This window comes from Salvia splendens, chromosome 5 (assembly GCF_004379255.2).
Source record: "Salvia splendens isolate huo1 chromosome 5, SspV2, whole genome shotgun sequence".
Taxonomy (NCBI): domain Eukaryota; kingdom Viridiplantae; phylum Streptophyta; class Magnoliopsida; order Lamiales; family Lamiaceae; genus Salvia; species Salvia splendens.
Window position 1 is genome coordinate 35,757,965 of NC_056036.1, and position 18,555 is coordinate 35,776,519.

Below are 18,555 nucleotides of genomic sequence, written 5' to 3' on the forward strand. Positions count from 1 at the left end.
TACCAATGCCCGCAGTTTGAGGACAGTGAATTCGAGAGTAGACTCGTGGACGAGACGCGTCCCGATGATTCGGTTGGCCACAAACTGGCTCGCTTGATGGAGAAATTTGACAAGTTTGAAGCTTGGAGGGACGAGGCAGATCGATGGTTTGATTATATTGAACTCGCGATCGCTCGCGATGTGGAACCGCCCTTAGGGTTTGATGACGGCGATGATTGGGTGGACGAGGGTTTTCGCAGGCGAAATCCAGGGGAGAGAGGGTATCAGACACGAAACCCTAACCAGTTTCTCGCGAGGGCCCAGTGATGGATCGTGGTCGCTGTGACAGGCGAGACCGTGCTAGCGGTGGCTGGAGTCCGCCGGGTACTCTAAATCACCGAGGTAGAGAGGGAGGTTTTGAGCAGTAATTTGACAGACCAACTTCTTGTTGGGATCCCCCCCAGCGATTCCAATCACACGAATCTGGGTACGACAAAACGGAGCGGGTGAAGATGCAGACACCCCGTTTCGATGGATCGGATGCGACGAAGTGGGTCCAGGGTTCATTACTATTTTGATCACTTGATGATACCGGAGGCACAGCGATTTCACTATGCGGTGATGTTATTTGACCCCCCGGCTTCGGAGTGGGTGTTTAATTATTGTGCAAATAATGACTTCGTCAAGTGGCAAGAATTTTTGGAAGATGTGCGACACCGTTTTGATAGGCAGAGTTTCAAGAATTATTACGGCCTGATCGCCAAGCTCACACAAACAGGAACGGTGGAGGAGTACCATGACACATTCCAAAAATATCTAAACCGGGTTAAGGGAGTCTCCGAATTGGACCTCTTCACTTTATTTGTGGCAGGTCTTAAACCAGATTGGCAGGAGCGGCTGAAGCTTCATCGCCCGTCGTCCCTAGCCGCAGCAATGGCTCTCACGTTGGAATTTGCTGACTCCCAAGCAGACAGGGCTCCTCAGCCTCAGCCTTCCGCTGCTACTCGTCGCCCTTGGCAGAACAGGGACAACCGTGGCACAACGGTGACAACCAACAACCACCCTCCGACTCGGTCTGCACCTGGTACAGAGCCGACACAGGGGAGTTCAGGACGGGCTCCGGAGCAGCAGCGCCCCCCTTTAATTCGGGTTTCTCAGGCGGAGAAGGCGGAACGTTCCCGTCTGGGATTGTGTTGGCATTGCCCGAAAAAATGGGTAATGGGGCACGTGTGTAAACAACGTCTCCTGTGTTATGCGGACGAAGATGATGTGTTGGAGGAGCATAGTGACAATCTGGGAAGTTCATTTTTAATGGACTCTAGATTAGAAATAGAGGTGGACGGAGTGGGTGATCATGGTGCATCTAATTTAGATGTGGTTGGTGTAACGAATCAGTCGATGGCCTTGCTTTGTGATAAGCACGGAGTAGATGAAGAAGCACGAGCTATAGAGGTAGATAAAATTGATGCCGATGGTGGTCTTCATGATTCAGGTAAAATTGCAACATTTGATTTCGATGGTTGTCTTCCAAAGACATCCCTCGTGTCACCTTCAATACCAGAGAAGCTCCATAATCGGTATAAAGATGAGCTAAAAGATGCTCGCGAAGATACTGTTAATAGGTTGAAAGACAAGTCCATATACTCTCGTATGGGTGTGAAGAGGATGGGGGAACTTGATAACAAACCATTTCAGGTTACGATCATGAGGATGCTCGTTGAGGAGGTTTACATCGAATATGCAATAGTAGGTCATTGGAGATTGAAACAACGTCCGTGCACATTTACATTTGATCCCGGAGGAGATAAGTCGCCAAAGCTTCTTCTTTCAACTCTTCGTTGCTTCGTGGTTCATACCTTGAGGACAAGGTGAATTTTAACCGTGGGGGAGTTGATACGAGACATTGCCATATCTTCCCATATCTTCCATATCTTTTATTTAGTTATCTTTTTGATTCATAGTATCTTTTCCATATCTTTGTTTTCTTATTCAATAAGTTAGAGTAGTAGTATTCTAGTATTATAAATAGGAGAGGATGTTATCATTTTAATTATTCAATGAATGAAATATTATTTAGTCCACAAGATTGTGAAATATTCTCGTAACCCTAGTTTACTCGCTGCCCGACGTAGGAGTTCCGCGCACAACAAGACACTAGAACCACCGCCGATCTCCTCTCGAGACGCCGGAAAAATCTCTTGATCACCGAGAAGACAGCCGCCGATCTCCGTTAAGGAATTATGTCCTTAACAGTTTCGATCTTCCTTGCATACACACACTATTCGCATGCCATGCCTTTACAATTGGCACGGAGTCTCTTGCCATCATTTTTGGATACATGTAAACGTCGTCTAGTCATTATCGCGTACTAGCGAATGACCTGATAGAAGAAATCTCTATCCTTAAAAATATCACCAGGCTTCCAAACTGGAAGCTCATTGGTCAGCTTGAATGGGGTGTACTTTATACCCTTCTTCTTTAACCCCTCCAAATCTTCAAGATCTTGTAGATCTTGTAGCTCATCCACTGTTTCTTGCTCGCATAGTGGGTTTGTATCCGTCGAGTTCCTTTGTTCCACAACAGGGGAATACTTTCGCCGTTTCTTAGACCCTCCACTGCCCTCACCATTCTGCTGTCCAAACCCCTGTTGTTCAGTCTCCGCATCCGCACTCCGTTGTTGTTCCTCTTGTTGTTCCGGTTGTTGCTGACATAGGGATTGGTAATAGGATATAAATGGCTGATCATCTCGACACATGTTTGCTGATAAGTGCCAGGTTTGAGCATGTGTCGCGTCAAGCAAATGATGTATCCTACTGATCAGGATGGAAGTCCTAGCTAAGCCTGAACCTGGTATCAAAAATTCCTCAACCCACTTCTACTGACTAGTATAGTGGATGTAAGGGTCGAATCCCACAGAGATGAATGCGTTTTGGTAATTGTGGTGATATTCTGGAAAGGTTGGTTAGCTACCACGCTTGGGGTTGAGATTCTAACTAGACAGGAAATTAAGGTGGTACTTTACTAACTAGGAGGGGTGAAAAATGATTGATAAACAGCTGTGTACGTGAGAGTGGGGGAACATTATGTTTCAGAAAATATGTGGGAGGTACGGGGTTACTATAAAATACTAAACAGAATATCAGAGAATAAGTGGTAGTTAGGTGACTAGGCTGACAGATCTGTAGGGTACCACCAGAAAAGGTAGATAAAAGTAAGGACAAAAGCAAAAAGTAACTAAAAAGCAAAAGTGGTCCCAAACTTGGATGTGGATGTCTTCTTCTTCAACATGAATAAACTCAGATTAACAAACCCGGATTCATGGACGAGAAATGCAGATTAACAACTTCACAAGAACAAATCTACAATCTAAACTCCAAATCAAAAGATTAAACTAACGAAACTGAAATTACGCTTACTGGGTAACATGCAAGGTGGCAGAAATCACGTAGACTAGGCTTTCAAACTTAACCATTTCAGATCTAAAATCTAACAGCTATCTAAATTCATGAACTCAGATTTATCAATGCGGAAATGAAAACATGCTCGCAACACTTAGAATTACAGTAATAACTAGTCTAAGCTATCTAGACAGAAAGAAACAGAATCAAACAGAAAGAAATGCATAAAAATAACTTCATTGCATAAAAGGTGTTTGGATCTAAACGAAATACTTCAAAAGCAAACGGAAATTGAAAGTGCAGCAGGTCCAACGTAAGGAAACACGTAAAGATTAACTAAGAAAGCAAATAAAGATTGTTTGCCACTCCGGGCGATGAAACTGCTAACACTACGAAACACGCTGGCTGGAATGAGATAATGCGGAACTCCGGCGAACTGGTGGACTTCAGGTGACCATGGTTGTGGCAAGGTACGAGAATATGAAGGACAAAGCTGAAGGAACTAACTGCCGAGAGAGAATTCTAACTAAGTGTAAAGCTCCTAAGGTTGATTCCCTATGATCGATGATGGTTTCTCTCTCCAAGTGGCTCCCTTTTATATGGAGGCCTGCCTTTAATTTTTAGGGTAGACTCTCTTCGTGAAATGACCTTTTTGCCCTTACTTGTGGCTGATCTTCCCAGCAATCCTTCTTCTCCATCTCGAGCCTTTTTGGCATGCATACTGGTCAGTATAGCAACATTCTGATGCCCTTTTCACCTGAGTTATCCGATACCTTTCCTTCTGACTGGAACCCTTTCCCTGCACACTTTAGCAACTGTTTTGCAGATATATTCCAATTATGCACGTTATACTGACCAGTAACCAAGGCCTAGAATACGACTTATCATTTGCCTAGGAGATAAAATGGCCGACCCCATCCTCATCACCATCACTCCTATATCCCTCATTATGAAGATGACATTCGTCCGGAACATACTCGAAAGAAGGACAATAAACATCATCTTGGGCAACTTGTTGGGGTACTTCTCCTGCAGTTGGTTCGGCTTCTTCTAAAACTACAGCAGTTGGAGCTGACCCTTGCACAGGGGTGTCAACTTCGGACATGAACAGTTCATGGGTAATGTCCTCAAGAACTGGGAAGAATGAACTGCCAACCTGTATGTCCGCTTGTGGTTGACACCCACCGTCCATGACTGGTTGGTACACATCTTCTAGTACATTGACACCCACAGTTTCATCTTCAACGCATGACGAACCAATTATATCCTACGCAAAACAAAACTGAATCAACACACTGACAAGAGTAAACACAGATGTACTAAATTCATTGGGACCAGTTTGAGGAGACATTGAGACCAGTTAGCGTGGAATGTTCAACACAACAAAACAGAACACAAACACAAATGAACTAAATCACAAATGGGGTTCTAAATCATTTATGGAAATCACAACTGACAAACGGGGTACTAAAATCAATCATGTAAATCACAACTCACAAACGGGGTACTATATCATAATCATTTATTGCAAATCACAACTAATTACCTCTTGCACGTGTGCATGGAAGTATTCTCCTCCAACTTCTCCAACATCTGCCATAGCTTCAACAACATCTGGTACTGCTTGTGGTATAGCTTCAACAACTTCTGGCACTTCTTCAACAACATCTGGCACTGCTTCTCCAACTTCTGGCACTGCTTCTCCAACGTATGGCACTGCTTCTCCAACGTCTGGCACTGCTTCGACCTCAGACACTGCTGGTATAACATCTGCAACTTTTTTCATAGCTTCAACCTCAGAGACTGGGGCTTCGAATGGTACTGCTTCGGATGATACCTCTTCAAAGGCTTTCTCCAAATTTTGACGTGCTACCTCGTCGTCCCTTTTCCACTTAGAACAGACATCTTCTAGACTTTTTATAAGAAATTCATCGAACTCAACATCCTTATCATACCACCCAATAATCAAAGGCAGATTCTTTTGCACCACCTCCTGCTCCTGCATCCTCTTCCTTCTCGGTGGACGCTTTGGGACAGTTAGTTGAGCTTCTTCAATCTCTTCAGTAATCACTCCTGCGGATTTCGACGGCCAGAATTTGAGAACCTCTTGCGCTTCATCTTTCATCTTTTTTAGTATAGCGGCCGCCCGGGCTATCTCCAAAACATATATGTGAACTAGCTTTGTGCTAGTAGCAGCAACCTTGAAGAATTTGATTAGGTGTGCATCCTCAACAATGGGTATCAAAGGGCCTCCTATTACTTTGTCCTCACAGCAAGGACTATACTTTGGATGACAATAATAAAATTTGCATATTGTCTTCCTGTCATACCTCAACTTAAATACCATACTAGACAAGTCTATCAACTCGAACTGGTTAATGTCGTAGTCGTCGAAGAAAGTCAAATAACCACCAACATAATTCTTCTCTTCTTTGGTTTCGAGAACGAACCACCATGATGGAAAGCAACGAAAAACTTCCCAGGAGCGTCCTCTGTTAAGATTATTCAAAATCAGACAAAATTAAATAACCTAACTTGTGACAAACTGAGAAATGGAAATAAATCAAACCAAGACATGGATCTAAATTACCAAAATTTAGAAATTTCGGAGCCCTAAATCACAAACTGAGACTATCTATCAGTGAAATTGTAAATTGCGATTTTAAAGCAACTTACTGTATTCTTCTTCGGGATAGAAAAAATTCAGTTCGGGATCTCGGACATCCCAGGTTTCTTTATCCACATCGATGACCTCCGGTACATGTCTAGGTGGTCGCGGTGGCGATGGCGATGGCGGTGGTGCAGGATGTTTTTTACGCCGAGACCCATTTCGCGAGGAGGAAGCACCGGAGGACCCAACTCGCTTCCGTTTTGGCGCCATTCATGCAAGAGACTTCAATGACGAAGGGAGGGTTTACAACAGATACTGAGTAGGGGTGTGGGAGTGAAGTGGTGTGGAGGGAAATATTGTGAAGTGTAGAATCGAAATTGTGAATAGTTTGAAATGTTTTAAAATTATCGCTCCAAGTGTATATGTGAAGAATACGAAATGGCTGCACAATATGTCCAATCGCCAACCATCACTTGTGTCAGCAACAGTAGAAGTCGCAGCATGCAGGCCGCCACTGTCAGAATGTTCACTGAAATGACCGGAATGCCCTTTTAGGGCTTAAGGGTAATATAGTCAGAAAAAACATGATATGTGATTATGTTTAAGGTTATGGTTGTCTGGTGATATTTTTTTTTGATAGGGGCCTGCAGTGACACAAATGGAAACGTTAGGGACTTTTGATGTAGTTCACTCATATATAAAAATATATTTTTTCTCTCCACTTAACATGCAAACAACCTCTCCTAAAATCATGTATCATCATCCAAGTGTGACATTTTTTTATGAGACGGAGTGAGTAATAATAAGTTAATTCGAATAAGAGCCCGAGCTTAACTTTTTATCAATATCAAAGCGAATATGAAAAACTGTCCATTAATTTCACACTCTAGTACTCTAGTGCATGATTTAAAATAAGTAGCAATAATTAATTTTAAATCTATTTTTTTTATCGTAAGTCAGTACGTGATTGGCCAGCGAATATGTGCACAAGGGCGTGTGAGGATGACATGCTCAATGTCGTGTTCCAACGATTGAGCACGTTGTGGCGCATGTGGCATGCCATCATTTATTCATGAAATAAACAGAAAGGGATTCGCAATTCAAATATAAGGTGGAAGTAAATGGGCTTTAAAATAGTTGACATGCCCAATTTCTACTAATGCCACCCGCAACGCGTCACGCGGGTGGCCCATAATCCGGCACGCCGGGACGAGACAACGGCGTGACGCGTTGCAGCACCCCGTCTCGTCCCCATCCCACCGTGACGGATGGCGAGACGTCTCGCCACGCGCCAGCGCGACGTGGCGCTCTCCGGCGCCATGCGTGACGCCCACTCGCCAGGACGCGAGTGGGCATCGTCAAGCTGACGCAATAAATCATTTTTTTAAAAAATTTTGAATTAAAAAAGTTAAAAATAAAAAAATGAAAAACGGTAATATTACCGTTTTTTATTATTTTTTTTTATTTTTTTACTCTATAAATACTCCTAATTCATCCTCATTTCACACACAAATACACATCTATTCTTCCCAAATCATCTCCATTTCCTCTCCAATTTTCATCTAACCTCTTATCACAAAATGTCCGGCGATGGAAACTCTGGCGGTGGCGGCTCCGAAGGGTTCGATATCAACGCGTTCGATGACTGGGGGCATGTACAATGTCCTGGGTGGTGGTTCCGGTTCGTCGAAGCCGAGCACCCAGGGTCGTCGACGCCGGGGGGTACCAACCACCCCATTTTGATGTGGATGCATACGCCCGTCCCTCCGCCCCGAGGTATTCGCAGGGATTATCCCAGATTCGGGAGGATTATTCCGTTGAACCCACTCTGGAAGAAGGCCGAGGAGTGGAAGCTCCAGGGCGGAGGCGGAGGAGGAGGAGGAGGAGGATCTAGGCCGGCATCCATACAGCCCCAAAGAAACGCTGGCAGTGTACAATGCCTGGATCAGCGTCTCATACGATCCCATCGTCGGGAATCAACAATCCCGGAAATGCTTCTGAGAAAAGGTCACCGAGGCATACCACGAGATTAAGCCGAAGGGGTCCCGCCGCTGCACATTTAAGATGCTCCGCGCTCACTTTGACCGAGTCAACAGAGAGGTCAAAAAATTATGCGCCATCTACAAGAGTGAAGCGGCTCATTACCAAAGTGGAGCCACGGGAGCCGACATTCTGAGTTCGGCTTTGCGAGTCTACTTCGACGACACCGACAAACAATTGAAATATGACGATGTTTGGGAGGTCGTCAAAGACGAGGAAAGGTGGGTCGGCGGTGTCCGGTCCAGCTCGGGCTCGACCTCGAAGCACACGAAGTACACGACAGGTGACCAATACTCGTCTGTTGAGGGCGGTTCTGGCAGCGCCGCACAAGAGTTTGCCTCGCAGGAGGTTGAGGGCACGTCAGACAATGCCGGGGGGTCCTCCCGTGGGCTCCGTCGGCCGCAAGGGAGAAATGCGGCGAAGGCGGCTAGAGGGAGGAGGGGCCGAGCCGAATCAAGCCAGGCGGACTCGGGCTTAGGGGCACCCTCGAACTCCCTAATGTCCATGTACATGACCACCACAATGGCGGACACTTCTCGCATGACGCTTCCCCAATACCAAGCCTATCTTGCCGGAATTGAGTTTATGGCAAGACAACTTGGTATTACGCCTCCAGGTGGCTTCAGTGCACCTCCACCGCCTTCGGGGGATGATTCGCCGGCGGAGTAGTTTTTTTAATTTTTATAAAATTGTATTTTAAATTATGTAATTTTTATTTTTTTAGGATTTTAATTATGTGTTTTTTTTTGTTTTTTTGAATTTTAAGTTTTTTTTTTTTATATTTTATGTTGTAATTTTGTTTTATTTAATGAAGTGTGTTTTTATTAATTTAATTTGGTTGAAAATAAAAATAAAAAATGAAATTGAATGAATAGTAATTTAAGAGACGGTTAAGGGACGGATAAGAGATGGAGGGTTGCAGGTTCCGTCCCTTAGTTAAGAGATGGAGTAAAAAAGTACAGTGAAGCCCATGAATAGTAATTTAAGGGACGGTTAAGGGTCGGATAAGAGACAGCGTTGCAGATGACCAAATATACTTTCCTAGTTATAAAAATGAACTATGCTGAGTTTTATCAGTTGAACAATCCATTTACCTTATTTCTCTTAAATAATGAAATACATAGTTATTTTTGGTCGTTATTAATTGAACTGATGAACGATCCACTCAATTATGAATAGTTAGTTTTATACTCACTCCGTCCCAACTTAAGAGTCCTAATTAGTTAAAGTACAGACTTTAAGAAATGAAAATAAGTGGATTGAATAAATTAGTGGAATATGAGTCTCACTTATATATATTATTTTTATAATAAAATGTGAGTGGAATAAGTTGGTGGAATGTGGGCCTACTATGATAAAAGTGAAATAAGACTTAAGTTGGGACGGACGAAAATGACAAAACATGACTTTTAAGTTGGGACGGATGGAGTATCTCACATGAAGTATGTGATAATATGTGATAGAATTTTAAATAGAATTTTAAATAGAATTGAATATTTTTAATATAATACACATTGATAAAATATATTTTTTTGGTAACTATATATTTATGGAAATGGACGTTTGCCAATTTGTCACTTATCTTAATTAGCCACAATATTTTTTTTTCTAAATCTACTAATTAATTAGTTATCAATCAATTATTCATTAATTGATTGAATAATATATACTACCTCTGTCTCATGTACTCGATTTTTTTTATTTCGGCTCGTCCCAAACTACTTGTAGTATTTCTATTTTAAATATGAATAGGGTATTTAATCAAGATATTCAAGTTAATTAAGTATTGTCTTATTACACTTCAAATACTAATTTAATTACATTAATTACTCCAAATTTACGATCTAAAACGAAAAGTGCAAGTAGCATGTGACGAAGAGAGTATGTTTTAGTCTTATTTACTATGTAGTCTGTTACTAAAAAGGAAAATCAGCATATATACGTATATAAAGATTTGATTAGTAGGGGTGCGTTATAATGCTAACTTTTTTGAAATTGCTAACTACTAACTCATTAATGCAGTATATAAAAATATCAGCACGATCACATTAAAATGTCAACACAAATTTGTGTTAACATTTTAATATAATGTGTTGACATTTTATATATCAATATCAACATAATGTATTAGAATATCAACTAAATTTAAGCTGACATTTCAATGTCATCATGTTGACATTTTTAATGCATTGCATTGATAGATTAATAGAGTTAACAACTTAAGAAAGTTAGCAACGGATCACGCCTCTTGATTTTAGTATTAATTTAGTTAAGAATATATATATAAGGGTGTATTAGAATGACAACTAGAATTTAGGTGATAACCATATAAGTCAATTTAGACCATGCAATCCAAAAATACGTGGTCCATATTCAATTTCATAAACTATCATATTATGGAAGAAAGTATCATTTCCGCTAATAATAAGAGTATTTTAGTCACTACATAAGTAAAGGGTGGCTAATTTACGTGAATATGAGTATAGGACTAAGTAAATACATCAGCAGTGGGGCGCCCTAAAGCCCGTCCTATGCACCGCCACGTCAGCATTTTATCCTCCTACCCTTTCACCTGCAGTGGGGCACCCTATAGGTTTTACTATTGTTTTGTTAATTAATTTAAATGTTTTCAAATATATAAATACAAACTAATTAAAAAAACACAACGATTAACTAAAAAACGGCAAATACTATATTGATTAAAAAAAATTACACGAGTTAGAAATATTGGGACTTGAGTAATCACCGGAATCCATTTTCTAGTGTAAATTGAGAGTGAAAATGCGAATGAAAATGTTACAAATGAAGGTAGGGTAGGGGATTTTTATATAAATGAATTTTTTGAATTTAAAAAAAAAATAAAAACGCGTTGCATCGTCCGCGTCGCCCATAGTGGGCGGACGATGGCGCGGACGATGCCCTATCGTCCGCGCTTCCTCCGCATACTATCTGTCGGGCGAGGACGAGGCATCGGGCGGCCTATCGTCCGCCCCACTGTGGGTGCCCTAATCACATTCTCTCTCCCAAAAATTATCTTAAAACTTTAAACTTTAATAACTCTCTCAACTAAAATTGTTTTCTTTAATAACAATTATCATGTTGGCAGGCAGCATTTGCCAAAGCCCCATCAAAGTATCATGCTGCACACCACCACTCTAAATATATCTATATACGTTATTTAATTTCATACTAATACTATTAATAACCATTTCCTTCTTGGTTCATATGTACATACATATATAATTTGCAATTAACGTTGTAATCCACGTCTCCCTGCCAGATAACATCAATTTAACCGATGGTTCCCAGCATTCTCTTTCATAAATTCATTCTTAATTTCAAATTAAATATCTTTATTTCTTTTATTTACTGCAACACATATGGCCCTTACTGCAATGGGTTTAGGATATATACGACTCAAACTATAAATGAAATTTGTTGTGATTAAAATACTAGAACAACTATAAAAAAATATTTATAAAGTTTACAACTAGATCAAACTGATTTGAGGCTGCATCACAACTTTGTTAAGTTAAACTTTATTTGAAGTAGTATACTAGCAATTATATTAACTGTATATCTTTCTACAACAAACTATCACTCTATCGCTATTTGTGAACTGCAAAACAATCATATTTACAACAAATAGTAGTCGCATTAAGGACTATTTGTAGGTAAATTGTTGAACTTGTTGCAAATTCTTATTCTTATTTGAATATTCAATTTTACCCGATTTTGCTAATGAGACCGCGAGTTTTGGGGAAATCAGAAAATGACAGTTACATAATTGTGGTCACACGTGACATTAAATGTATGAATGTAAGTTTTTTTATAGTGAATTTAGGATAGAGCAAAAATATAAAAATAGAGAAGGATAAAGTACTCCAACATCATATAATAAATTGGTGCCATGTTTAAATTAATTTCAGTCTATTATTGATTTTTTTTTATCGAAAAGTAAAATTTTGGATATTTAAAATAATGTCATTGTATTTTTGTGTCAACATCTTAGGTCCTAAACTCCTAATGCAACTTGTTAGCAAAATGAGACAAAATTAAAAGTTCAGTATTTGTCAAATAAACATGCGAAGTATGTATCCCTTAAACTTTAGTAATTTATGTGCTATTATTCTAAACGAAGTGGTTTTATTCGTCGGCCGATTTGGCCATCTTAATTAGATTAGTCAACAATTCAACGTGTAAGAAAAATTAGATAAATAAAAAATTCAGTAGTCTCGGATGCTTTAAGTTGGAAAATTGAGCAAAATTAGAATCTTTAAAATTGAGTAATTTATAGGCTATGTTTAAATGTTGGTCGATGAAAACTAGTGAGTGTTGAGGCATAAAATAAAAATATGATTAGATGATGGAGGATAAGAATGAACAGGAACTGAACATTGGAATGAGTAATTAAGCAAAGATCACATGCCCAAAACAAGTAGTTAATTAATTAATGGTTAAAATTAAGCCCTAGAAAGGCCATGTATAAGATTGAAATGTGTGCGCACGTGCATACATGTGTGTATATCTGTTGGAAATTCTGAATTGCCATATGCACACGTGCAGACATGTGTGTGTGAGTGCGTGTTTATTTAGAGTGGAGAGGAAGTGAGGGCATGTGAAACTCAATTAACCAATATTAAAAACACTCTAACACATTTTTTTCACACGGTAGAAAATGCTCAGAGGTAAAAGATTCACCAGCAATAGAGTAAAAATAATAATAATAATAATAATAATAATAATAATAATAATAATAATAATAATAATAATAATAATAATAATAATAATAATAATAATAATAATAATAATAATAATAATAATAATAATATAATAATAATAATAATAATAATAATAATAATAATAATAATAATAATAATAATAATAATATCAGCCAATCTCATAATTAACACTTGAAACACCACATATTCTCTCAAGCCTCCTAGCTAGTTTTATTACCGCTGTTAAATTAATCTCAAATTGTATTTCACCATTAAATATTACAGTATACCACGTGTACTAGTGATAGAGATTAATTACGCAATTAAATTGCAATATGAAATGTAATCAATGCATGTAATGTTAATATTTTTGTTAAGTATAATACTATGAGATAATTAATTACATTTGAAGGGACACAATCTAGTAGTTTAAGGACTCCCAAATACGGCATGCTCCCTTTGAAAGAATCCGATGCTGGATACTTCAAGTTTTAGTTCAACCTGCAATTTTAATCTAATTAATTACACAATTAAGAATTTCCCTTTTCAGGCAAAAAAAACAATTTTTTTGAACATCTAAAAGTCAAACTGACTTAGTTTTTGACTGACCCTTATGTCTTTTCTTGATCCTTTCTATTTCTTTAGTTGGTTTTAAATTAATCAGGGGACATAGTACTAAACTAATAGTATTAGTTTAGTTTAAGCTAAGTTTTGGAACTAACACTTGGAATATACTATTGCAGCTTCCACCAATAGTATTTTTCAATTTAATAGAGAAAGGGTTGTCTTTTACTTAACTAGTACTCCCTCCGTCCCAGCCTTAGCGAGACGTTTCATTTTCGCAAATGATGATAAATAGTTAAAGTGGGGATAAAATTAAGTAAGCGAGAGAATAATATAGAAGAGAGTTGCGAGAGAATAATATAGAAGAGACTCTCTTCTATATTATTCTCTCTCTTAGCTAATTTTAATTTTCCAAAACTGGTCCAAAAATGAAACGTCTCGCTTAGGCTGGGACGGAGGGAGTACTCACTAAGGCCATCCACAACGCTGTTCCTATACCGTTCCTATACCGTTCCTTAAACCACTATTTGAGGGCCCCACTGTACTTTTTTACTCCATTCCTTAACTAAGGAACGGAACCTGCAACCCTCCGTTCCTTAACCGTTCCTTAACCGTTCCTTAAATTACTATTCATTCAATTTCATTTTTTTTTATTTCCAACTCAATTCAATTTAAATAAACACACTTTAAAAAACAAACACACTTTATTAAAAAAACACACAACATTAAAAAAAATTACAACTTAAACGTAAAAAAATAAAAAGCACACAATTAAAATCCTAAAAAAATAAAAGTACACAATTTTAATAATTTCATCCGCCAAAATTTGCCCAAATGTGCTCAATTAGATCATGTTGGAGTTGGGTGTGGGCACTAGAGTCGCGTGTCCTTGCACGAATAGATAACAGTTCTTGTATAGACGGATGCGCTCCACTTCGAGGCGGACTACTTGCGGTTGAGCTTCCGGGGGATTCGTCGTCGAACCAATTTCCCGCCTCGGGTCCTTCGTCTTGGACAATCATGTTGTGCAAGATTATGCACGTATACATGATGTCGACCATGTTTTCCATGAACCACGTACGAGCCGGGGCTTTGATGATGTTGAAGCACGCTTGGAGAACCCCGAACGCCCTCTCCACATCCTTGCAAGCAGCCTCCTGCTTCTGCGCAAAAAGAGTCTGCTTTGGGTTCGCAGACCCACTGCACGTCTTCACGAAGGTAGGCCACTTCGGGTAGATGCCATCGGCGAGATAGTACCCCATTTTATAAAGCCGGTTGTTGGCGACGAAGTTGATGGCCGGCGCTTTACCATCCAAAACATCGGTCAAGAGGTCGGACTGGTGGAGCACGTTTACGTCGTTGTTCGACCCGGGGACCCCGAAGTACGCGTGCCAGATCCAAAGACGGTAGTCGGCAACGGCCTCAAGTATAACGGTTGGGTGGGTGCCTTTGTGGCCGCTCGTGTAGGACCCCTTCCACGCCACCGGGCAATTCTTCCATTGCCAGTGCATGCAATTGACGCTGCCGAGCATCCCGGGGAATCCGTGCACTGTTTCGTGAAGGTTGAGCAGGAACTGACAATCGGTCGTGCTTGGCCTTCGGAGAAATTCGTCGGTGAAGGCTGCCCGGACGCCTTGGCAGAATTTGAGCAAGCACATTCGCCCAGTGCTGTCTCCGATGTGGAGGTATTCGTCGAACATGTCGGCCGTTTGTCCAGTCGCAAGCTGGCGGATTGCTGCAGTACATTTCTGCAGCGTCGTGTGGCTGGGACGGCCGACCGCGTCGAACCCTTCCTGGAAGAACTCTTCCCGGGCTGCCAAAGTATTCGCGATGTGGAGAAATAACGGTTCCCCATGCGGAAACGGCGACGGAAGTACGTATCTCCCCAAACCGGGTTATCGCAGAAGTAGTCGCGTACTAACCTTGCGGCGGCTTCCTCCCGGTTACGATGGATGTACATACGGGAGCGTCGTTGGGGTGGCGCGGCTTCTTCCGCCTCCCGTCGTCGATCTTCTTCAAGTGATTGTTCTAATATTTGACGCATTTGTTCATAAGGATCCATTAGTTTGATTAAATTTGGGAGAAGGAAAATATAGTTGATTTGAGATGAAAATTGAGGTGGAAATAGAGAGGAATAGATGTGTGTTTGTGATTGAAATGAGTATGAAATAGAAGTATTTATAGAGTAAATAAATAAAATAAAAATTAAAAAAAAATAAAAAACGGATATAAAAAAAACGGTCTCATTACCGTTGCCAAATTTTTTTTTTTATTAAATTCTAATTTTTTTAAAAAAAATTAATTATTGCGTCACCGGACGAAGCCCACTCGCGGGGCAGCGAGTGGGCTGCACGCGTCGAATGGGAGGCCGCCACGTCGCCTCGGCGCGTGGCGGAACGTTCCGTTCCGCGTTCCTCCGGAACGGAACGCGGCACGGCATAGGAACGGCGACGGCACGGAACGGCGACGGAACGCACCCCGCAACGCGTGCCGCTGCGGAACCGTTCCGCCGGAACGGCATAGGAACCGCAACGGCACAGCGTTGCGGGTGCCCTAAGGTTCCGATATAAGCAAACATTTAAGCATGAGATTTAAATTAAGTTTTATTTTTATTAATTTTATGAAGATTTATTAAATTTTTGTAAGTTAAGTTATATTATAATTTTGAGGGAACATTTTTTTAGGTCCACGAACTTTGCCAAAGTATCATTTTAGGTCGGTGAACTTTAAAAATATCATTTTAGGTCCATCAATTACAAATTAATATCATTATTTGAGGTATTTTGAACTTTTTCTGGATGAAAATGTCCTTAAGGTCTTCAAAGGGCAATTTGGACAATTCTTTCGCCACTTATCTTGCACCAGAAGCCTATAGTCCAATAATTTTTAACGGCAAATTTTTATAATTAAATTCAATTTGGATGGTAATTGATCTCCATTCTAAAATTCATATAAATAATACTCCGAATGACCATCCAAATTAATAGTTATCTAATTTCAAGACAAATAAACTAAATATAATTCACAAATCACATGTATTAAGTTCTTAAAATGCAGTTTAGATTGAAAAAATAAAATAAAGTATCAAGTTCCAATTCACTATCCCTATATAATTGGTCATCTAATAATTGAAAAATTAACACATAATACTATTTTTACGGCAAATTTTAACTATATTTAAATTCAATTTGGATGGTAATTAGATTAAATAGTTGTAAAAAAATTATTGGACTCTAGGTGTTTGACGCAAGATGAGTGGCGAAAGAATTGTCCAAATTGCCCTTTGAAGGCCTTAAGGGCATTTTCGTCTGGAAAAAATTCAAAATACCTCAAATGATATTAACTTGTAGTTAACGGACCTAAAGTGATATTTTCAAAATTCACGGACCTAAAATGATACTTTAACAAAGTTTGTGGACCTATAAAGATGATCCCTATATAATTTTAATATTAATAGAATGAGAAAGTTGTGAAATGTTTTCTTGGATTTTAGCGCAAAATACGTGACTCAGTCCGTGTATACGTTAGAGAAAGAAGATTTGCATTTAGTTTGGGAAATGAGTAGCTGGAGAATATGGGTAAATAAATATGTAGGTAGGCAGAAATGAGTTGTGATATATAGTGATAGAAGTAGTATTATTATAGAAGAAAAGGATGTATCCAAATAGTGAAGAAATGAGTTGTGATATATAGTGATAGAAGTAGTATTATTATAGAAGAAAAGGATGTATCCAAATAGTGAAGAAAAGGGAATGGAAGTTGTACCCCGTTTTGCTATGAACGTACGCTCTACCCAGCTGTGTTGCATGTGAATCCCTTCATGCCTTACATAATACGTTCCCTTTCTTCACATCCTCACCCCACTCCCCTATCTACCTATATACTATAATGAAATTACTTATATGTCCCTCCTAAATCAATGATTCCCTAAATATAGCATCCTATCTAAATCTTTTATCTCAAGAAGAAATCTCGTGTTAGACGGTCTAATAGTCGCTATATTCAAATTCCAGACTGAAATTGGATATTATTAGTATCTATTGGAATCTTGTTTTAAGATGTCCGGTCAATAAAGTTTGACCAATAATAAATGTGACGAGACATTTAATTTTGGAGAATTAAATGATATAGCGTCGATCTACGTTCCGCGTAGATGACCGTAGTATATTCACTTTCTTAAATCCGATTCCCGGTGAGTAAGAAATAGTGGATTAAAGTTGGTCACATTGTAGCTTTTGATAAAGCTAGGAGTTGAAAGTGTGGGGAGTAATTAACTAGTGTTAATTATCCCACATAGGAGATGAGACACATCTTTAAATGTGTATTTATTAAGTGGCTTATATTACACTTAGTAATTATCGTGGGCTAAGATGGGTGAAAGAGCCCACACGCGTGCCGAGCCGAGCCGAGCCCGCGCCCTTGGACTTGGACTTGGACTTGGACTTGGACTTGTTTGGGCAGCAGCCTGATCAACTTGACATGCTGCGCCTTGATCAGCAGTTTGATCAACTCGGCCTGCTGCCTTGAGCGATAGCTTCAGTAGCCTGATCACTAATAACGAGTGCGACAAATGTGTCTACATCAAGAGCACTAATAAAGGCCACGTTATAGTGTGTCTATACGTTGATGATATGTTAATCTTCGGTAGCAACACTCAAGTAATTAACGATACAAAGGCTATGTTAAAGAGAAACTTTGACATGAAAGACATGGGTCTAGCCGATGTAATTCTTGGAATGAAGATTCTAAGAACGTCTGATGGAATCATCTTAACACAATCTCATTTTGTTGAGAAGATATTGAATAAATTCAAAGCCTATGATGGCGCGCCGGTTAAGACTCGAATTGAACTCGACGTTCACTTGAGCAAGAACAAGCCCGTTGCACAAGAAGAGTATGCACGGGTCATCGGGTGCATTATGTACTTGACAAATTGCACTCGACCTGACATTGCTTGTGCCGTGAACAAGTTGAGTCGTTACACGAGCAATCCAAGCAAAGAGCATTGGAGAACTCTTGTGAGGGTTTTGAGATATTTAAAACATACTCAAGATCATGGGTTACACTTCTCGAGATACCCCCCGGTACTTGAAGGGTACTGTGATGCAAATTGGATATCCGACAATAGAGACTCACTTTCAACAAGTGGATACGTCTTTACTATTGGGGGTGGTGCTGTATCGTGGAAATCCACAAAACAAACATGTATAGCCCGATCAACAATGGAATCAGAGTTCATTGC